The sequence below is a fragment of the Acipenser ruthenus genome, chromosome 55 (genome assembly GCF_902713425.1).
Source record: "Acipenser ruthenus chromosome 55, fAciRut3.2 maternal haplotype, whole genome shotgun sequence".
Classification (NCBI taxonomy): domain Eukaryota; kingdom Metazoa; phylum Chordata; class Actinopteri; order Acipenseriformes; family Acipenseridae; genus Acipenser; species Acipenser ruthenus.
The window spans coordinates 4,696,663-4,720,844 of NC_081243.1; the positions used below are offsets into that span (position 1 = coordinate 4,696,663).

A 24,182-nucleotide genomic window follows, 5' to 3' on the forward strand; every position below is an offset into this window, starting at 1 on the left:
TTATTTAAACATTCATTAATGTATGTATTTTTTATATGTCTGTGTTAGCAGTTTGATATGAACACCATTTATATTAAACAAGTTATTTATGTTTTAAAACAGCACATATCACAGGAATAAAATAAAATACCGTGGTTTGAACTTACAACATGACGTTCTTGAAGAGCACACGACCTTAGCCCGCTGCACCATTGTGCAATTGTTGAAATGCATTCATTTTTTAAGCTTACATCCAAACCTGACCAGCTTCGATTTCCTGTGAAAATTTCTAGTTTCCTGTTTGTTAGGGTAGATACCATAGAATGGAATTGCACACAAGAGTGGCATGTAGCTTCCTTGTCTAAATCTGTGATAAATTGTAGTTCCTCGTTTAATTAAAAATAAATGAATTATTTGGTAGAAATAAATAAATGATTTAAATAAATGCATAGAGGAATAAATACATTTAGATATAAATATTTTTAAATAAATGTTGAAATGAATACATGTTTATATTATAAATGTATAAAAAAATAATAAATAGCAAGCTAGAAAACTACATGTTATAGTAATTTATTTGGCTGATGCGTTTATCCACAGCAATTGACATTTATATACCTATATAAAAAATTTGCAAGTTGCTTAAAATTAATAGCGCATCAAAGAAAGTCACCTAGGTTTAAATATTTAATGGTAGCTACTGAGTCAACATTTACATTGTAACGTTTAAATCAATCTTTTAAAATGTAACAAACAAGGGTCATTTAAATGTGTTCGCTGAAAAAAGTAGCAAGCAGACAAAAGTGATTAAAATAAAACAAGTTTGAATGACAAATTCGGCAACATTGTCGAGTTTTGTAAACATTTAAAACTTGTATACGGTCATTAAACGGACTGTGTTGTATAGCGTTATGCTGACTTTGAAAAACTAAATGTTAAAAACAGGATTTTAATGGGTCCGTGTACATTCCGGCCAATCGTTTTTGCATTCTAAATCGGAAATCGGAAAAAAAGAAAATGACTCGTTTTTCTATTTCGGTTTTTCATAAAAACAAAATTCGAACCGTTTTTTCATTTTCCAATTTCTGAGTTTAAAGTACAAAAACTGATTTAGGCTTGTTTTCCCATTTTTCATATTCCTTTTTGTAACGAAGTATTAGAAATCAAATAACAGCCCAAATTTTCAAATGTCTATGTTGCAACTTGTCTAAACAGCTGTGAATTCCCGCGTGCTAGCCTTGTCCCGGAAATACAAAGCCCGGTTAATACTGTTGTACCAAGAAGCCTGCGTAATACTGGTGTAAATTGTGGACAATGGACACCTTTGTTCTTTTTAAAGGTAATAAAAGAGTAACGGTAAGAGAAGAGGATATGACATCGGAGAAAATTGGTCGTATTTTCCAGGTGCAGTATACCGTTTCAATTAGGATTTGGTTAAAAAAAATAACATTCAAATAATATATATATATATAATTGAATTGTTATTAATAATGGTCACATACATACATCGAATGAAATGGTCGGAAGGCAAACCAAATTGTTAGCTGTTTTGGATAGAGATGGAGAGATATCCACACCATCAAAATGATTAAAAATAGAAAAGCAACAAATATAAAAATAAAAAATAAAATAAAATCAAAACTTGTGCTCTTTTTAATTAATTCAGTTTATTTGTAGAATTGTTCTATAATACCCCTGGTAATAGACCAAATGTTTTTTTTTGTTTGTTTGTTTGTTGTTTGTTTGTTTTGGGGGGGGTGCATTTATTGAGGTATGTATATTATGTTAGATACATTCTCTTGTTGTATAATACATTGTTATATCCGATTATTTCAATAAAGGCATTAAAAAAATAGGATTTGGGTGAAGGTCAGGTTTGGAGATATATATGGATACACCAGCAGGAGCCGTCGATTCCTATGAATGTGATACTTTTACTTCATAATTAAATACCACATGAATATGAAATATATATGATTGATAACTAATGAAAATACAATTACAATTTTATATTAAAGTGCACTTTAATAAAATAAAACGCATGCAATTTTTATCTGATTTACTGCCGCATTACTGGCACGTTTTGCTTTTATGTTAATTTCCTACGGTAGGTCTATTTGTAAATCTATGCACTATAAATAATGTCTCTCCCCGATAACAATAGTGATGACAAACCACGGTTTTATCTTTTCTAGATCAACCCTCACAATTTATCTCTCACGGATGATGTGAATATTGCAGTATTCCCCGGTGCAAATGGATGTTTTAACTTCATAGACCTCAGGCATCAGAGTCACTATGAGGTTAATGGAGACAGCACAGCGGAACCCGTCCCCCTTAGCTCCTCAAGTCCCCGTTTTGCCTTTATGCGTGCTGCACCTACTGCTGCTGCTGGCTCCCTTGGTCAGATTGTACCCCACGTGCAAGCATGTCAACCACCATCAGATCTTTTCAAAGGTTTGTCTGTTGTTTCCTTTCACTAGATTTTAGGGGTGAGTGTAATCCTTAGTACATAAATTGGGGAGAAATAACAGTTAGCTAATTAATTATCAAATAATACAAAATAATATAATTAAGCCAATCTAGCCAAATTTTACATTTACAATGCTGTGTCAGTTGTCAATATTGTTAGTAATAACCTGTTTTACACACACACAATATATATATATATATATATATATATATATATATATATATATATATATATAATCGAGTAACTTTAAAAATATCAGATGTGCAAGACGTTGAACAATATGCTTTAGTAAATACAATTTTACGTTATTGTAATGTGCCAATACAAGTTGAACCATTTGGTAACTGCTGTGTTTTATTAAAATAATTTTTAAACTATTTTGTAGCCTATTTGATATGTGTTACACACACGGTGCATTTAAATCAACGTGGGTTTTATTTCACAGGGAGATTCAGGTCACTTATCATGGTATTTTTTTCCTCATAGCTCTCAGATAGGGTTGTCAACAGGCTCCAGAATCTCGGGACACTTTAAGGCAGGTCAGGTTTTTTTTTTTTTTAAACTCACCTCTCTAAACTGCAATGTATGTAAAGGGAGTGTGAATTGCTTGAGCAGTTTAGTAAATGTACTTAATTGTTTAATTGTGGCGATTTTATCCGGAGAGCCTCGTAACAACGATTAATCGTATTTCTTGAATTTTTTAATACAGTAAACTATATATCAAAATAGTGCAACATCATTATTAGATAACTTTGCACTCTTTCATTTAACCTTGTGACAGCAGTCAGAGACTCTGAAAGCCAATCAGCTGCTGTGTAGGTCTGATTGATGGAAACGATCCTCGCAGGCAGGTGTGTGCTTTTGGTAACAATTAAGTAAAACAATTCAATGAATTTAGTGACAGTTCGCACAATTCACATTCACTTTACTGAATACATTGCAGTTTAGAGAGGTGAGTTACAAAACCTGACCTGAGATTCTGGAGCCTGTTGGCAACCCTACTCTCAGATCAAAACTATAGATTGTGCACGTCCCTTGTTAGTAGCTGCCAGTCTATTTTTCATTAAAGTTTCCTTCAGTTTTCTTGGCAGTTTTTGTAGATTCGGTATTTGGTTCGGTATTCGGCCGAATCTTTTGAGATGGATTCGGTGCATCCCTATTTAAAATTCTTATCCTATACTACAACCAATTACCATTATGAGGAAAATATTTTTGGGAAAGGCTGCTTAGATTTGAAATGTTAGGATGTCAAGTACCTTATTAAAGATTTATTGAAGAGTACAGTTTACTTAATTTTCTTTCTTTTTAATTACTATTTGTAGATCAATCCAAATTGCTGAGCCAGTGGGTGGAAAGCTGAAGCCCAGCAGAATAGTGGTGATTCGCTTCATGGAGTTTGAGGCTACAGTAATGGGAGTAGCAGAGAAGGTGAAAGAAGCCCTTGCCAGTGAAGAGCCACTTGTTCTTACAGATGTACAAGGCAATGAAATTCTTGATTCTGAGGGGACAAGAGGTACTCTTCACAATATTGTTTTCTTAATTATTAATATGTGATCATGTTAATGATGTTACATGTATTGTAGTTAAGTTAATAAGTTATAAATTGTATGGTTCACCTCCATTTTTAATGCTCTGTAATTCCGCAGTGCATTAAGATCCCAATACATTTCATACTAATTTTTTTTTTTTAATTACCCAGTTTTCCATGACCATTCATACAAGAGCAGAACAAGAAAATTTTAACTGAAGGACACATTTTTCTGCAAAACTAACATTCCCACAATCCAATGGTAGTAAAATGTTTCACTTTAAGAATTGCATATTATCTATCTACAGTAGCAGACATAATAATTGGCACCCTCCATCTCCAACAATGTTATTCACAAATGTATTTAGTTTAATAATATTTTTTTTGTTAAAGTACACTTATTTGGCAATTCTGCTATGTTCTTTGAACACTGATTCATCCTAGCAAATGGTAGTCATGAATTCTAGTGAATTAACTAATTTAAGACATAGGGTGTGAATACTTGTTTCTGCAACTCTATAACAGTCTATAGAGTCTAAAGTTACACAGACTTAAGCTGTCGCTATGACCAATGTAACGTGTCAAGTCTACATAAATGCAAAAACTTTTACCTACCCATGGACACCCAAGAATTGGAGGCTCCAAAAAAACTTTGTATGCTCACTTTTTAGTGATATAAACTTTATATTGTCCCTAAAGGTTCAATTTACTGGAAACAGAATTCCAGAAAGGTTTTTGCTGTTCTGGAATCTGACTTCCATGAGTTTACACATTCCAACAAGAGGAGGAGAATTAGGTATGTTTGTATGGCAGCCTATATTGATAGGCTTCTTAATATGTTGTTTTAAATGGGTAAATTAACCCTGTAATGCCCAAGCATTTTTTAATGAGGGAAGCTACTTCCGTCATGCAACTAGATTCTGTTTCTTGTATAAAACTTGTTTTTTTCATGTCCTGCCACAAGCACAATGTACTGCATATGAAAAACTTTGAATTGAGAGTCTGGTTTTTAAAAATAATATAGAAGTGGCTAAACATTGTATATTTGCTACAGAAATGGGCATTGTAGGGTTAAGTTCACATTCATCAGCATGTACTGTTTATTTTATTTATTAATTAATGTTTTCAACACTGATTTGTAAACAAAATAGGACAAACCATTTCAAATTTGACTTGTGATTTTTTTTTAATGAAAGTGGCTTGTTAGTAATATTTGCATTAGTAAAATAAACCAATTATCTTGTGAAAATAACGTATGTTTAACATCTATGTTAAAGTCTTTCTGCATTAACATGTCTCTTGATCTAGTCGCAAAGAAGATGCTGATATTCAAGGCCTACAGGATGCAGTTGAAAGAATTGATGAGGTGGTTCTGGCAGCTCAAGATCTGAAAGGTGTTGCATCGTCTATCAAGGAGCTCGCTCAGCTTGCCAACACCAAAACCACTATTTTAATGACAGAATCCCAAGCGACACAAATTAAGGATGCATTCACCTGTTTGGTTTGCAAAGGTTTGTGACAACAGCCATCTGCTGTTTTTCAGTACAGTTATTCTTTCCATGTCATGAATGTCTGTGGCCAAAAAGTCTTTCCACAAGTTTTTGTTTGTCATCAGTTGTAATTTCAGTACTATGGAAATACATTAACCTCATATGTGGTTTATTTAGTTATTTTTGAGGCCTGCATCCAAGCATTACTGAAAGTCAAAAGTTTTATAACAGTTTCAAGGTACCTGTTAGATTTAATAACACTTGCACATGTTTTGTTTCTTTACCCTAATGAATAAAAATGTATTACTTGCAGGACCTATGAATGAGCCAATGTTTGCAGAGTGCTGCAATAGCCTGATTGGCTGCACAATCTGTGTAGAGAATTGGATGAATTCTTCTACACACTGCCTCAAATGCCGGGCACAGGATCACAGGAGCAACACCCATAAGGTTAATGGTCTGTGCGGTGTGTTGTCTGTGCTAAAAGCAGAGTGATATGGTAGTCTTCATTTTGTTTGTCCTTCCACAGTAAAGTTGTTTAAAAAAATTACTAGAGTTTATAAATCACAAAACTAGTTAATGCTAGCCCTTTAGTATATAAGAGTTTATTAACGATGTTCTTCACAATGTTGAGATTGCAAATTACTGTATATATTCAGTTGCAGGTATATATATGTAATTTTATAAAAGTGAACAATTATTACATATTATTCTGCTAGTTGATTGACTGCTTATTTCTATACTATGATAACTGTTGATTGTGTAAACCATTATGTTTCAATAAAAACATCTGGTAAATTGTAGTCAAAGTGAAATGCTTATTTTTATTTCAGTGTTGATAATTCAGTTACAGTAAGCAGGAGTGGAGGTTGGAATACAAAAATTGCTTTGAATTTCACAGTCTTTACTGGACATTTCTTTGTGTTACATAATTATGACTAATAGCACTTTTTAGTAAAAGAGATGTGTCTGGATAGTGGTCAGCAAATTGCCTTTCTGCATTTAATTTTTCTTCTTCTGAAGGGAAAGGGTCAGTAGCAAAAATAGATACCCTGGTCAGTGAGGATCCCACTTCATGTTGATAAAGGTCTGCAGCTGCAGGTGCAAGTGGCAGCAAGTCCTGCACAATTTTCCGTACACACCCACTTTGTGCTAATGCATTTGGTATTCCTTTACCTGGATCAAGGTTGAAAGTAGGTAGAGAAACTTATTCAATGTATCTTGCAGTGTAGGGCCTTTTCAAAGGAAAGTTTAGGACTTTTTCTGGGAAGTGCTTCAAGTCGATCCCATAGAAATATAAACAAGGTCCTACCAAAATATTGAACTTCCATTCTGGAACTCTGGGAGCTTACCTGGGATCCTATGTGCATTCCATGCTTGTACGACAGTTTAGCTTTCAAATGCTGTTTAGTTTATTTTTTCATTTTTTTTAATGATTTATAACTATGCAAATGATTTGGGCTGCATCTTCTCATTGTGCCTAAGATATCAGGGTCATGTGATGTCACCAACATCATCACTGACAATGAATTACCATAGCTAAATATTATGCAAATTATGTGAATAGGCGTTAAGGTTTAACAAAAATAAATACACAATACATTAAAAACTTACGATTCAACAAGTTTGTGTTTTAATAAACACCAGTTGTCATAATTTAACTTTAGAAAACTGAGCTAGGCAACAGTGTAGCAACTAACCGTTGTTGATTTTGTTTGGATGTATGGCTGCCTTTCCTGATTCTGTCTGTACCCAGAGAGCATTTCCTGCATAAACAAGGACAAGTAAAACTCCTTGCCATGGTCAACCCTTACTTGATCCCACATGCCATATTCAAGAACAGCAGCTCTGGAATGAGAAAATTATTAAAAGTGTTTATTATAGAAAGAAAATGTGGAGACTTATGCAACAGGTAAAAACAACATATTTCGATGAGAAGTCTCAGTAACTTCAATCTATTCCTGCTGGGGGTGTCATCTTTCAGAGCACCAAAACCATGTTATAAATCTGATATAAATGTACTATAGTACCATACTCTCAGATACTGAAGAGTGAATAATTAAATACAGTATTGAGAATACTGTACATATATAAAAAATATTTATTTACAGAAGAACGTCAAATACAAATACTTTAAAATATTACAACACTACACAGTCTTATCTTCACGGTTCAAATTCTTACCTGAACACTTCTTCATAAATAATTCGATTGTTCTTAACTGGCATGGTCGAATGTGCAACAGCTTTACTGCTAAACCCATCTATTGCCAGTACATGTGTAACACCAAACATGACCAGTTTCTCGTTTTGATCCATCTGCAGCTTGTGACCCATATATTCAGCATTATACGGGATGGGATTAAGGTTGCGTGCACCCTAAATAAATAAATAAAAACATTACAACAGGTCCGCTCGCAGAGGGAGCTCCCTCGGGCGACCGTGCAATAATTGCACTAGACTCGGGAACCATATTCTCCGAGCCCCCGAGGAGCGATCAGAATCACTGTCGCTCGCTCTACCCTGACCTTCTCCAAGAAGGCGGGGAGCATCGGAATCGGTGGAAAGGCATACAGGAGCCCTGGCGGCCATTTGTGAGCCAATGCATCCACCCCCAGGGGGCTGTCGAGGTCCTTCACCGAGAACCATAGAGGACAGTGCGTGGTCTCTCGCGAAGCGAAGAGATCGACTTGCGCTGTGCCGAACCATTCCCAGATGCGCTCTACCACCCGAGGGTGAAGACGCCATTCGCCCGCAAGAGGACCTCCTCTGGACAGGAGATCCGCTGCGTAATTGACTCTGCCCGGCAGATGAACTGCACGCAGAGAGGCTAAACGCGGTTGAGCCCAGAGCAACAGCCGCGTTACCATCCGGTGAAGACCGGGGGACCACAATCCGCCCTGGCGATTGATATACGCCACTACTGTGGTGTTGTCTGACCGCACTAATACGTGCTTGTCTAGAAGCACTGGCAAGAAGTGCCGAAGGGCGAGGTCCACTGCTCTGAGTTCCAGAGCGTTGATGTGGGCTGACCTCCAGGGTCCTGACCACACTCCACGGGTCCCTGTCCCGTTCCAGACTGCTCCCCAACCTTGGTTGGAAGCGTCGGTTGTGATAACTTCCCTTCGGAAGATGGGACCCAAGCGCATGCCCTGGCGGATGTTCGAATGAACTTTCCACCAGCGTAATGCTTCCCAGCAGGTTCGGGATACCCTCAACCTGCGGTGCTTGTCTCTCCGTGGGTGCAACGCGAAGGCATTGAACCAGGCCTGCAGAGGTCTCTGGTGTAGTAAGCCCAAAGGAAGGGCTTGCGAGGCGGCAGCCATCAACCCCAGCATGCGCTGACAGAGCTCCATGCTGACTGTTTCTCTCAACCTGAATGTCAGATCTATGGTGGTAAACCAGTCGCCCTGCCGGACAGACTGGACAATGTGCCTGTGCGTAAGCATCTTGAACGACAACACCCGTAGGTATTTGTTCAGTACACGCAGGTCTACAATAGGGCGGAGCCCGCCGTCCTTCTTTGGCACAAGGAAGAATTTGGAGTAGAACCCCTGGTCGGTCAGAGCAGGGTCTACTAGTTGAATGGCACGCTTCCTGAGCAATGCCTGTATTTCCTGTATTTCCACATTCAGAGCTGAGGACTGAACCACGTCCTTCACCACAGTTACCACCACCCCCCTGAAGGGGGGGGGTTAACCGGAACTGAAGGGTGTACCCGGTGAGTATAGTTTTGCGCACCCAGATATCGCTGGTGCATTGTTGCCAAAACAGAAGCTGTGGAACAGTATAGGGTTGGGTTAATGGCTGCCTGGTTTTCTCAGGGCTGCTTAGGCTTCGCTCGCTCACGAGGGGCCTGGCCAGCGCCACGAGGGCGTGGTCTGCCGCCTCCTCTAGGTCGCCACCCTGTGCGCTGCGGTCGTCCCCTTGGGATTTGGCCACGCGCTGCTGTATCCGCCGGGGAGGTCTTAGTACCGCCTGGACGCGGCTGGTGTTGTGGTGGTGTTCTACGCCACTGATGTTCTTGTGGGCGTTTGACCTGGAAAGGCCTACGCGGCCATATCGTAGCCAACTGCTGTGATGCCTCTCTAGCCTTAGCTGAGCTTTGCAACATCTCTTCCACCGCTGGGCCAAATGTGTGCCCCGGTGTAATTGGGGCATCCAACAAGGGAGCTTTGTCATGCTCCTGGACTCTCGCCTGCGAGAGCCAGAGCTGTCGTCTGGCCACCACCAGAGACGCGATGCTCCTGCCCTGGGCCCGCGCGTTAAGCTCGGCTAGCTTGACCAGCAGCTGGGCAACTAGTCCCAACTCTGCTCTCAGAGACACCGAAGGGTAGTCTGGGAGATCCTTTATTAGCGCAGCCTGATAAACTGAGAGGAGGCTGGCCAGATTGGACAGCCTAACTGCCTCTGTAGCCGCCGAATAGCCCCTCTTGAGGTGCACCTCGGTGATCCTGCACTGCTTGTTAGGACAGGTGGGGTCTTTCACCAACCCAGAGAGTGTTGGTGACTTCACCAACGCTGCGAACGCAGCGCCAACTGGCGGAAATGACGCCAGACCCGCTTCACTCGCACCTTGCATGGTAAAGGCAGCCGCCTTACGCAAGGTTGCCGGGGCGGAGGCTGGAGTCCCCCAAGTGGACTGCACCTCCTTAACAAAGTCTGGGAAGGCCGGAAGCGTCCTAGACTGCTGGCCCTGTGCCAAAGGCGACTCAAAAAGAGAGCGCCTAGGTTCTTCAGTGGCAGGCCATTCTAAGCCCAGGTGGCGAGTCGCCCGCTCTACTAGGGACCATAAAGAGTCATCTACGCCTACCTCCATCTCAGACTCTGAGTGGTGGGACGTGAGCTCTGCCTCCACACTATCCTCTCCATGGAGAGGCTCACCCTCTGATGCATCTCGAGAGATAGCATCCACGTCCCATGCGTCCTGTTGCGCAACTGGAACGGACAGGGGTTGTGGTAGGATGATCGGCTGGTTGACAGCCGGTCTGACTGGCTCCTCTGCGGCCCGAGCTGTGGCCAGGGACATGAGCAACGATTGCTGCCCCATCATAAGGTCCATAAACTGAGACATCTTATTAGTAAGCTCAGTTACACCACCTCGCCTGTCGCGACGAGGAGAACGGGAACGTCCTCTCCTTCGGGGCGATCTAGAGCGGGATCTTGAGATCTGACGGGGGCGTTCGCCGCGAGGAGAAGGGCCTCGCCTTACAGAAAGGCTGTGGGAGCGGTCTCTCTTACGCCTAACGTCAGGAGATCGTTGACCAGGGGTAAAATGGGAAGGCGAACCCCTGGAAAAAGGCAGCTTCGCTGGCGGGGAAGCCAAAGAAGGCTGCGGGGCGGAAAGGGTGTGTGACCACCCAGATGAAGGGGAGCAATCCCCGACTGCTCTCCTCACCCTACGACGCAGAGTGCGCGTCTGAAAGCTTGCACATAACGTGCAAAAGGCTTTGTCTGCCAAAGCAGATGCCGCATGCTCCGGCCCCAGTCAGGACACGCAGTCCTCATGCGGGTCATTAGCCGGTAACTTCGTCCCACAGGTGACACAGCGGTGAAATGACATGGTGCAGCACGTTGTATGCCGAAGCGTACCATGCCAGTAATAGGAGCGCCGAGCGTTAAGCACTGAGCACCAAGCGAACAGCTTTAAGGTGCGTTGAGGCGCGTGCACCAAGCACTGAAAGACAATCGTCGAGTGCGTGCACTAAGGCACCGAGCGTCGAGGTGCGTGCACCAAAGGTGCGTGCACCGAGCACCAAGCGTCGAGGTGCGTGCACCGAGGCACCGAGCGTCGAGGTGCGTGCACCAAGGCACCGAGCACTGAGTGTCGAGGTGCGTGCACCGAGGCACCGAGCGCCGAGCGTCGAGGTGCGTGCACCGAGCACCGAGCGTCGAGGTGCGTGCACCGAGGCACCGAGCACCGAGCGTCGAGGTGCGTGCACCGAGGCACCGAGCACCGAGCGTCGAGGTGCGTGCACCGAGCACCGAGCGTCGAGGTGCGTGCACCGAGGCACCGAGCACCGAGCGTCGAGGTGCGTGCACCGAGGCACCGAGCACCGAGCGTCGAGGTGCGTGCACAGGTGCGTTGCGTGCACTGAGCCCAAGCACTAGGCGCCAAAGCGCTACACCAGGCGCCTAAGCGCTGACACCGAAAGCGCCGGAGCGCGTGTACTGCACCAGACGATCCACGTCAGCTGACCCGCAAAGCGGAGACGCTATGTGCTCTAGTACTGTGTCTGAGTCTCGAAAGACAAGGTGTTGTGCTGCTTATAAGGGCAACAGTTAATGCACTTGGTGGACGTCTTCCTTATACTGTATGGGAAAAAAACTTTTTTTTTTTTTTTTTTTTTAATTTGTTTGGACGCTGCAGCAGACACTACGTATAGTGTAAGAACAGTGGGGCTATACTCAATAGCAGCCACGTGGCGGTAGAACGCGCCGCGGTGGGGGGGGGGACTGCAATGCAGGCTGCACGCACACACACACACACACACGCGGTCTAGCCTAAGCAAGACCGAGGCTGCAAAAATGCGCGTGGCCTAAGGCCAACGCAACACGCGTCCCAAACAATATACAATAAAGAATATATATATAACAATATATACATACACAAAAACCCAAATAATAAATATAATATAAATTATATATTATAATAATAACAAAGAAAAGGAAGACGGGAGACCACGAAGACGCGATGCCGAAGCAAAGTGAAAGGAAAAATATATATATTAACAAGAAATATATATAATCCTAAATAACACAGTAACTGAAATATACTCAGAGAAGGGGTAATTAACCAGCTTCTCAAGTGTAAAGCTTATCGAGTACAATCAGTTAACAAGCTCGCTCTGTTATCTATTACCTACCGTACCAAGGCTGAAGACAAAAGAGGAAGTGCATCCCCACGCGCGCAGTTAAGTAAGCTCCCAGGGGGGCGGGCTTACACTGCAGCTGGCGTGGGGGCCTATCGGCAGCTTTGCTATAAAAGCTCAGCCTACCGGTGCTGCCTGACGGCAATATCTCATGTTGATGGTTATTTTCGACTTGAAAGGGAACGCAAGATTGGCTGGCAAGACCTATGGTCAATGGAACAGAGCAGGATCAGTTTCCTCATCAGGTCAACATATGATGTTCTCCCATCACCACAGAACCTAAACCTCTGGGTAGGAGAGGATCCCTCATGTCCTTTGTGTTCATCACCTGCAACATTAAGGCACATTTTGACAGGATGTAAGGTGGCTCTTAGCCAAGGACGGTTTACTTGGCACCATGACCAGGTGCTGCGATGTTTGGCCTTAGCATTGGAAGACAAGCGTAACATGACCAATAAGTTGCCACCTGTTCCATCAAAACATTACACACAAAAGACAACATTCCTCCGCCCAGGAGAGCAACCACCAAGAAAAGGTGTTAAAACCAATCCTCGCCCAGGACAACTGGAAGCTGCTAGAGACTGGAATATGCTGGCAGATGTTGGTCAACGGCTTATTTTTCCACCTGAGATTGCCACCACTAACCTTCGACCAGATATTGTCTTGTGGTCTGGATCAGCACGCCTTGTTCACCTGGTAGAGTTAACAGTGCAATGGGAGGATGCTGTAGATGAGGCGTATGAGAGGAAGAAACTGCGGTATGCTCAACTAGCCACTGAAGCGGAACAGCGAGGATGGAGAGTTCGGGTTTACCCAGTGGAAGTGGGTTGTCGAGGATTTGTGGCACACTCTACAACCCGGTTTCTCAGAGACGTCGGATTCAGTGGCCAAGAGTTGCGTCGCACAGTGAAGAACTTATCTGAAGCAGCAGAGAGGAGCAGCAACTGTCTGTGGTTGAGACGGAAAGATTCTGGCTGGGGACAGGTAAGTAAGCTGGGCTGAGTTGAGTGGGGGACGGAGGGGGGTGATGCTGGGAAGCCAGAATCACCGTCGAGCCCTCTTGAGGTGTCGTGGGCTAGTCGACGAAACACTGAGGATGGAAGGTGCCCACTTGAAAACCCCAGAGATGTACCCTACTTAGCTCAATCCAGACGGTTGTCATGCTGATGCGCTGGGGAGGCCGCACTTTGGTTGATCCCCGGAGCCAGCATCGCAGACGTTGTGTGTGCTGATGCGCCAGGGAGGCAAAATAAGCTGATCCCTGGAGCCAGCATTACACTTCAGCCATTAACACCAGACAGAAGGATATCTACATCATCATATGGAAGGAAACGTAAATGGATGGAGACGCATATGGATCACATTAGTTTACTGTAAAGCTACGTCTTAGTTGGTGCTTATCTTGGCGAGAGCCGAGTTCAAATCAGCATGAAGTTTTAACATCTACTCTCGTGTAATGGAAATCATTTTATATATATATATATATATATATATATATATATATATATATATATATATATATACACACACACAGAATGCTGCAATGTATTTGACTATTCACATCACCTCACATTTCACTGGTTGCCTATGAGGGCTTGAGAGGTGTGACGTAAAAATGAGAGAAAGAGCAGTTTAGACACATAACATACAACAATCTGACACTCGCTCCCGACGGCTCAGGCAGCATCCTCTCGCTCCCTGGCGTTTAATAGAGCAAAACTCTGTCTTTCCAAAGAATTGTTTGGTTTGGTCTCTGAATGGAGGCGTGGGCTGAGGGCTGATTGCACAATGGTTAAACGAGGACTGCAGTCTTTGTTGAGTCTGCAAAGCTGTTGCTGTGACACGCCTTGTAATATGGAATATATTGAAACCGAATTGTCTGCTTGTGTAACACCTAGCCAATAAGGAGTAATTAAAACGTCATGCGAGCATTGGTAGTTCAGTGGTAGAATTCTCGCCTGATCGCCAATGCAACCTTCTTTTTATTTTATGTATACAATTACAGCAGCACGCACCTGCCTTCAATCAGTGAAAAAAAATCTCCCCGTCGGGGAATTGAACCCCGGTCTCCCGCGTGACAGGCGGGGATACTGACCACTATACTAACGAGGAAGGCACACGCTACCTGCCAATATGGCAACGCATTTAGTTGCAAAGCGTCTAAGTCAAACTGCCTGCTGAGCTTAATGTCGGTTTACGGATCGAAAACAGTATAGTACAAACCAAAAAAAAATAAAAATCGGGCTCGTCCGGGATTTGAAACCGGGACCTCTCGCACCCAAAGCGAGACTCATACCCCTAGACCAACGAGCCAGCTGTCGGTTTTAACCGGCGGCCGACGTGTGATACAGTCTCTGGCAGCAAAATAAGTGCAGCATGACCAGAGTCCCGTTCCGGAATGCTGCTGACACCTCAGAGGAGGGGGGCTTAATACTCGCCAACGCAACCTTCATTATTTTTTGGCATTCTTATAGTGCTGCTTTTTTTTTTTTTTTAATTCGCAGCACGAAAACTAGGATTCACATGTGTTTCACGTAACACTTTTTCAATTCATTCATCTGGTCACAGTGTTTTTAACCGCTACAGCAGGACCCGGCAATGCTTTTAATGGAATCGGCATTAAAGGCTGCCACGTCAGTGGAGAACTGCCCGAGTACTCTCGCTCTCATTTCAGACAAGGGGATTTTAATTGCCTTCTAGCCGTTCTCGCTCACGCCGGGCGCCGTGGCGTGTGTCTGTAATCCCAGCTACAGGGACAGGTTGTGGCTGGCGGATCGCTTGAGCACGGAAGCTCTGTGCTGCAACTGGCTGTGCCGATCGGGAGTCAGCACTTAGCACGGCATCGACATAGCATTTCTGGGGGAGCTCGTGAATGCCAGGTCGTCTAAGGAGGGGTGAACCGGCCCAGGTCGGGAACGGAGCAGGTCAAAACCCCCGTGTCGCACCAGTAGTGGGACTGCTCCTGTGAGCGGACATTGCAGTGCATCCTTTGCAAAACAACGAAACCCAGCCTCCTTTTTTTCTATTTATTTTTTGAAGTACTGTATCACGCGTCGGCCGCCGGATAAAACCGGCAGCTGGCTCGTTGGTCTAGGGGTATGGGGTATATATACAGAGTGATGCAGATATAACTGACTCTATTCACATTCCCATCGCGACATCATCTTAAACGCCTTAACTCTCAAATACCAATTTCCACTGCATGCAAACTTCAAGCCATCCTATTGATTTGATCAGGAGCAGTCTAAGAGTGTATTGTCTATTGCGTTGTGGGAGGACGCTTTGACTGAAATGTTGATAATCGTAGGACATTATTATTTGTGCCTGGAAGCTCAAATTGAATGAAATGGACTTTGAAAGTTGTATTAAGTGCCTTGATGAAGGGGGCAAATGAAGAAGTTCAAATCCAGGAACAAGAAGGTTGCAGGAATGGCCTGATGCTGGGAAGCTGGAAATTAACGTGACAGAGCAGAAGGAAGCAAGTTTTCTTCCAGGACAACCTTGTACTTGGCTTGATTCATGCCAAAGCTGCCCGATTCCAGCCTTGCTGAAGCACCCCCAGATCATCACCGATCCTCCACCACATTTCACAGTGGGTGCGAGACACTGTGGCTTGTAGGCCTCTCCAGGTCTCCGTCTAACCATTAGACGACCAGGTGTTGGGCAAAGCTGAAAATTGGACTCATCTGGGGGTGCTTCAGCAAGGCTGGAATCGGGCAGATTTGTCTTTGTGAAGGACGCATGAATCAAGCCAAGTACAAGGTTGTCCTGGAAGAAAACTTGCTTCCTTCTGCTCTGACAATGTTCCCCAACTCTGAGGATTGGTTTTTCCAGCAGGACAGTGCTCCATGCCACACAGCCAGGTCAATCAAGGTGTGGATGGAGGACCACCAGATCAAGACCCTGTCATGGGCAGCCCAATCTCCAGACCTGAACCCCATTGAAAACCTCTGGAATGTGATCAAGAGGAAGATGGATGGTCACAAGCTATCAAACAAAGCCGAGCTGCTTGAATTTTTGCGCCAGGAGTGGCATGAAGCCATCCAACATCAATGTGAAAGACTGGTGGAGAGCATGCCAAGACGCATGAAAGCTGTGCTTGAAAATCAGGGTTATTCCACCAAGTATTGATTTCTGAACTCTTCCTAAGTTAAAACATTAGTATTGTGTTTTTTAAAAATGAATATGAACTTATTTTCTTTGCATTATTCGAGGTCTGACAACACTGCATCTTTTTTGTTATTTTGACCAGTTGTCATTTTCTGCAAATAAATGCTCTAAATGACAATATTTTTATTTGGAATTTGGGAGAAATGTTGTCAGTAGTTTATAGAATAAAACAAAAATGTTCATTTTACCCAAACACATACCTATAAATAGTAAAACCAGAGAAACTGATAATTATGCAGTGGTCTCTTAATTTTTTCCAGAGCTGTATATGCATCAGCACTGTGCTGTGGCTCGAGCTTGTTTGACGAGGCAGGCAATGCAAAAATGCCAAAACTTGCTTTTGCATTGTAGCACCTATTTAATTTAAATGCACGCTATGCCTTTAAGAACACAAGTGCCAATTGAGAACATACCGGCAGCTTGTTAAGTGTTAATTGTCTCCCCTTTGTACCAAACATATTTAAACCAAAGGAAATAGCAATGAATTACAGTGCCATTTTCTAAATTGATTAAGAAATGCAAAAAGCACCGTCCGTGGGTGGGCTTGAACCACCAACCTTTCGGTTAACAGCCGAACATGCTAACTGATTGTGCCACAGAGACCAAACCGTTAAACCGCCAGAGCATACGGGTGATACTGCACAACGTGATCGAGGGAGCAGAAACATAAACTAATGTTAACACAAAAGAAATATAAAAAGAGAATTTCGACAAAAGCTGCCGGGAAGCACTGCCGCTGCTGATTGCTTGTTTCTACGCGCTTTGAAAAGGGAGTCTCATCTTCCAGAATATCACTTACAATGTGGGCCATCAAAAATAAAAAATAAAGTTTCTAAAAAAGATGATTTCAGCAAGTTAAAACACCACACGAACACTTGTCATGTGACACTTTCTGTATAGGCTTGCTAGCTTGCAATTGGCTGCTGGTCCGCGGCGGTGCGGCACTGAGCGCTGGTTTAACATGTTACAGGTGTTATACACTGAGCGCTGGTTTATCATGTTACAGGTTTTATACACTGAGCGCTGGTTTATCATGTTACAGGTGTTACACACCAGCGCCAGTAGGCACTGAGCGCTTTTCACCTCCAGCGACAGTGTGTCACTGACGCTGGCATGCGTATCGGGTGCATAATGACGTTTTTATTAATGCCACTTTCTTACGGACAGTAGTCAGAGTGATGATACAAGACCAGAGCCAATAAACCTGTTATTTTCTTGTCCTTTCACTACCATATTCTATTGTGCTTGTTCAGAATACGCGTGAATCCTGAAAACATCTTGTTAATATTTAAACAATGCCAGCAGCCACTTTATTGATCACTCTGTGGATTAACCGCTATTGGAATACAGATGCTTGTGTTAAAGATGTTAATAGACTTTCAATGTACACGTTTTAGAGCTAAGAGTTTGTTGAGGCAGTTCAAGCGCTGCACTTTCAGGCAGCCAGTTCCAGTGTTTGCCTTTTGGACTTACTCTGGAAGGAATACAAAAAAAAAAAAACATTTGTTGAAAACTGCATTTGGGAGAAAACTTAACAGTTTCGAAATGCATTAGTAAAGGCATCGGATTCTATTATGGTGTTTCTGAGCTGTTGAATGTTTCGCTTGTTAGGGCGGGCGAGTCTGTTACAAAGAATTGCCACACTGTATGTATCTCCATAATGCGTTGGGACTAAATACGCCGATACATTAAAACTACTTAGAGAATGCGGGCATCGATCCTGCTACTTCTCGCATGCTAAGTGAGCGCTCGGAAAGATTGTTTCAAGGAAATCAACAGCTGATACCAACTCTTGTCAGCACTCAATACTATTTTAATTTCCATTTTAAATCAGACTAAAATAGTGTTCCTAACACAGATTGCATTTTTGTTGTAAACAGACTAGTTGTTGAAGACACTGATAATGCAATATTAATATTATTGGCAGACCGTCGCCCCCAACTGGCAATATCTTGGTAGCACAACAGAGACTTCATATGATACAATGACTGTGCAATAATGAGGTGTTACATTAAAAATACAAACTAACTTGAGACAGCCAAGCCGTTAAAGCAGACCTTAAGTTTGTCGTGTGATACAAAAGCAAGTTTTGGCATTTTTGCATTGCCTGCCTCGTCAAACAAGCTCGAGCCACAGCACACAGCGCTGCTGCATCGGGACACAGAGGTGGATTTTAAAGCGACTGAATCAACGAGCTGAGACTACTTTTTGAAGAAATTGAAAACATACCTCTCGTCGAAATATTTGCTATTTAGTTAATTAATTAATTTTTTGAATTTGCAATTGGCAGACTACATTGCCGATACAATCTGAATTGCTCGTATCAAGCTGCGATGGAGCCTATGAGAATCGCTGGCATAAATCAAGGGGAATTAGCTCAAATGGTAGAGCGCTCGCTTAGCATGCGAGAAGTAGCGGGATCGATGCCCGCATTCTCCAAATAGTTTTAATGTATCTGTGTATTTAGTCCCAACGCATTATGGAGATAAATACAAAGTGTGGCAATTCTTTGTAACAGATTCGCCCGCCCTACATGTGTATTTTAAAGCAGTGTCTCCTAATTTGTAATATTCCCCAGACTGAAAAACTGCAGTGCGCCCTCCATCATATGCCTTCCGAGAAGCACAAACAGATTTTTTTAAAATATTTTTTAGCAATGGAAGAGTTTCTGTTAATTGAGAATAAATATAAATGGCTTGAAGTTTGCTTTAATTTGTAACGTGTTTGTAATGAAATCGATAGGTTGCGGATGCAACCCCGGTTCCCTGAAAGAGAAAATAACGATCAAGGTATGGGACATTGCCGTCAGGCAGTAGGGATTGGCTGAGCTTTATGTCAAAGATGCCGATAGGAGAGTCACTATACGCAGCGCGCGGAGAGTCACTTCCTCTTTTGCCCTTCAGGCCGTGAAGGCCTCCAGAGCGGCCTCGCGGCTTGATGGTTATTTTCTCTTTCAGGGAACCGGGGTTGCATCCGCAACCTATCGTTCCCTTTCAAGTCGAAAATAACCATCAAGGTATGGGAACAGTGTACCCAAGCCGTCGCGAGGGAGGATTCTCGGCAGTAGGACAGACTTACGTCATAACGCAACTGCGTAGGCAGTACATCTACACATTTGCGGAGCTGCGCCTCAGCGTCTATGCTCGCAATGACACCTGTCCCAAGGTGGAATAGTCACACCATATTGTCAACCACTCTAGACGTCTGCAACCTGAGGCGTCATAGAGTGCAACACAGATGCTCCAAATGACGGAGCAGAGGATTCCAGTACATTTAGCCTGTAAAACCTCATGAAAGTATGCGGCGTAGCCCAACTGGCTGCCGCGCAAATATCAGACACCGGCACCCCTCGAAAGAGGGCCCAGGATGTCGCCATACCCCTGGTAGAATGCGCCTTCAACTGCCCTGGTGGTGGAAGGCCTGCAGATTCATACGCTAATTTAATAGCATCCACTATCCAGTGGGAAAGGCACTGTTTAGACAGCGGCTGACCCAAAGATCTAGAACCATGGCATATGAACAACTGTTCTGTCTGCCTCACAGTCCTTGTACGGTCAATATAACACCTCAATGCCCTCACAGGGCAGAGCATGTGTAACCGCTCTTCCTCTGGGGAAGAAAAAGGAGGAGGATGGAACGCCATCAACTCGACTGACTGGTTCATGTGGAACGGGGATATAACCTTTGGTAAAAAGGCCGGATTAGGGCGCATGGAGACCTTAGAACTGTCTCCTGCAAAACGAGTACAAGAAGGATGCACTGACAGTGCATGTAATTCGCTCACGCGTTTTGCTGATACTACAGCCAGCAAAAGCGCAGTCTTAATAGATATGAGCTTCATATCCACGCTGTGGAGAGGCTCAAACGGTGCCTTGGCAAGGGCTTCTAGCACCACATCAAGGCTCCACGATGGTAAACTGGTCGTTCTTGGAGGCCGCAAGCGTCTTGCGCCTTTCAGAAACTGAGATGCCAAAAAATGGCAACCAGGTGATAACCCGTCAATGCGTACGTGGCAAGCCGAAATAGCGGCCAAATACACTTTAAGTGTAGAGGGAGACTTACCCTCGTCCAACAGCTTCTGCAGAAACTGTAATATCACTGCCATCGGGCAGGAGACCGGGTCATGGCCCTCAGCCAGACACCAACTCTGAAATAAGTTCCACTTATACATATATTGCGACCGAGTAGAGGGCGCTCTCGCACTCTGAATAGTGGATATAACCGCCGTTGAAAGCCCTAAGGCTGACAGGCGCTCCCGCTCAGGGGCCAAGCCCATAGCTGCATGAGCTTGGGGTTCGGATGCCATAGCCCTCCTTGGGCTTGGGACAACAGGTCCGCTCGCAGAGGGAGCTCCCTCGGGCGACCGTGCAACAACTGCACTAGACTCGGGAACCATATCCTCCGAGGCCACCGAGGAGCGATCAGAATCACTGTCGCTTGCTCTACCCTGACCTTCTCCAAGAAGGCGGGGAGCATCGAAATCGGTGGAAATGCATACAGGAGCCCTGGCGGCCATTCGTGAGCCAGTGCATCCACCCCCAGGGGGCTGTCGAGGTCCTTCACCGAGAACCATAGAGGACAGTGCATGGTCTCTCGCGAAGCGAAGAGATCGACTTGCGCTGTGCCGAACCATTCCCAGATGCGCTCTACCACCCGAGGGTGAAGACGCCATTCGCCCGCAAGAGGACCTCCTCTGGACAGGAGATCCGCTGCGTAATTGACTCTGCCCGGCAGATGAACTGCACGCAGAGAGGCTAACCGCGGTTGAGCCCAGAGCAACAGCCGCGTTACCATCCGGTGAAGACCTGGGGACTGTAATCCGCCCTGGCGATTGATATACGCCACTACTGTGGTGTTGTCTGACCGCACTAACAAGTGCTTGTCTAGAAGCACTGGCAAGAAGTGCCGAAGGGCGAGGTCCACTGCTCTGAGTTCCAGAGCGTTGATGTGGGCTGACCTCCAGGGTCCTGACCACACTCCACGGGTCCCTGTCCCGTTCCAGACTGCTCCCCAACCTTGGTTGGAAGCGTCGGTTGTGATAACTTCCCTTCGGAAGATGGGACCCAAGCGCACGCCCTGGCGGATGTTCGACTGAACTTTCCACCAGCGTAATGCTTCCCAGCAGGTTCGGGATACCCTCAGCCTGTGGTGCTTGTCTCTCCGCGGGTGCAACGCGAAGGCATTGAACCAGGCCTGCAGAGGTCTCTGGTGTAGTAAGCCCAAAGGAAGGGCTTGCGAGGCGGCAGCCATCAACCCCAGCATGCGCTGACAAAGCTCCATGCTGACTGTTTCTCTCAACCTGAATAGGGAGAGACACCGCTCTAATGAGGCAACTCTTTGTGTCGATAGGGTCGCTTCCATGGACACTGAGTCCAGATGCAGACCCAAAAACTCGGTCTGTTGGCTGGGCACGAGGCGGCTCTTGTCTGGATTGACCTTCAGACCTAGCCGCTGAAGATGGTCTGTAACCATCACTGTGTGCTGTGCCAACTGCTCCTTTGACTGCGCGCAGACGAGCCAGTCGTCCAGATAGTTCAGCAGTCGAACGCCTTGAACCCGCAAGGGGGCTAAAATGGCGTCCATACACTTCGAAAAGGTTCGAGGAGCTAGAGACAGGCCGAATGGCAGGACACAAAACTCGTAGACCCTGCTCTGAAATGCGAAACGTAGGTACTTCCTGTGACCCGGACAGATGGGAACGTGAAAGTACGCATCTGTGAGGTCTACGGTGGTAAACCAGTCGCCCTGCCGGACAGACTGGACAATGTGCCTGTGCGTAAGCATCTTGAACGACAACACCCGTAGGTATTTGTTCAGTACACGCAGGTCTAGAATAGGGCGGAGCCCGCCGTCCTTCTTTGGCACAAGGAAGTATTTGGAGTAGAACCCCTGGTCGGTCAGAGCAGGGTCTACTAGTTGAATGGCACGCTTCTTGAGCAATGCCTGTATTTCTGCATTTAGAGCTGAGGACTGAACCGAGTCCTTCACTGCAGTTACCACCACTCCCCTGAAGGGGGGGGGGTTTAACCGGAATTGAAGGGTGTACCCGGTGAGTATAGTTTTGCGCACCCAGATGTCGTTGGTGCATTGTTGCCAGAACAGGAGCTGTGGAACAGTGTAGGGGTGGGTTAACGGCTGCCGGGGTTTCTCAGGGCTGCTTAGGCTGCGCTCGCTCACGAGGGGCCTGACCAGAGCCACGAGGGCGTGGTCTGCTACCTCCTCTGGGGCGCCACCCTCTGCGCTGCGGTCTTGCAAACGTGGGTTGGCTGTGTGCTGCAACCCCCGAAGGGGCGGCTTTACTGCCCTGTGGGTGCGCCTGCTGCTGCGGCGGCGCCCTGCGCCATTGGCGCTCCTGCGGCCGCCTTGGCTGGAAAGGCTTGCTTGGCCACATCTTAGCCAACTGCTGCGACGCCTCACGCGCCTTGACGGAGCGTTGCAGCATCTCCTCCACCGCTGGGCCAAACGTGTGCCCCGGGGATATAGGAGCATCTAACAACGGGGCCTTATCAGGCTCCTGTACCCTGGCCTGTGAGAGCCATAGCTGCCTCCTTGCTACTACGAGGGAAGCAATGCTCCTGCCCTGTGCTCGCACATTTATCTGAGCCAGCCTGACCAAAAGCTGTGCAACTGCACCCAGCTCGGTTCTGAGCCCGACGGATGGGGACTCAGGCAGGTCGCGAATCAGCGCCGCCTGGTAGACTGTCAGGAGGCTGGCCGCGTTGGACAGTCTAACTGCCTCTGTAGCCGCGGCATAACCCTTTTTTAGGTGGGCCTCCGTAATCCTACACTGCCTGTTAGGGCAGGAAGGGTCCTTAGCCAGCCCCGAAAGTGTCGGCGTCTTTACTAGCGCGGCAAACGCGGCGCCCACTGGCGGAAACAACGCCAGCCCAGCTTCGCTCGCCCCGTGCATGGTGAAGGCCGAAGCCTTGCGAGAAGTCGCAGGGGCGGAGGCCGGTGCTCCCCAGGTGGACTTCACCTCCTTAATAAAATCCGGGAATGCCGGGAGCATCCTGGACTGAAGGGGCGGAGCCGATGGCAATTCAAATAGAGAGCGACGTCTTGGCTCTGATGCAGGCCAGTCCACGCCTAGATGACGGGCTGCCCTCTCCACCACTGACCAGATAGGGTCATTAGTATCCAGCACTTCAGGGTCGTCCTGCCCAGAGTGCTGGGATGCCACCTCAGGCTCTGTGTCTTCAAAGAGCGGGTCTGCATCAGATGCGTCCCTTGACACAGCATCGGCGTCCCACTCTACTTCCTGGGGAACTGGTGGAGGAACCATCGGCTGACTAGCGCTGGGTCCGGTAACCATCTCTGGGGCCCGAGGCGCCACATTCGCTAGAGTCATGAGGAGGGATTGTTGTCCCATCATGAGCTCCATAAACTGCGACATCTTGGAGGTGAGCTCAGCCACCCCAGATGTGTCCTGATGCCGTCTACCCCTTCGAGGGGAGCGGGAGTGCCTTCTCCGGCGAGGCGATCGAGATCTGGATCGCGACTCCCGACGGGGGCGAACCCCGCGAGAGGAGGGGCTGCGGGAACGTTCCCGCGCACGCCTAATTGGAGACCTTTGACCAGCTGTAAGCTGGGAAGATGGGCTCATAGGCTGAGACGTCGCCGGCAGCGACACGATAGACGATGGTGGGGCCGAGACGGTGTGGGACGAGCCCG

At 45.7% G+C, this 24,182-nt stretch overlaps 1 non-coding gene across 1 annotated transcript; it reads right to left on the reverse strand.

Moving 5' to 3' along the window:
- Positions 1-14,381: 14,381 nt before the first annotated feature.
- Positions 14,382-14,453, reverse strand: trnad-guc (transfer RNA aspartic acid (anticodon GUC)). Its single transcript has one exon. It is a non-coding gene; the product is annotated as a tRNA-Asp (tRNA).
- Between the last annotated feature and the right edge of the window lie 9,729 nt (positions 14,454-24,182).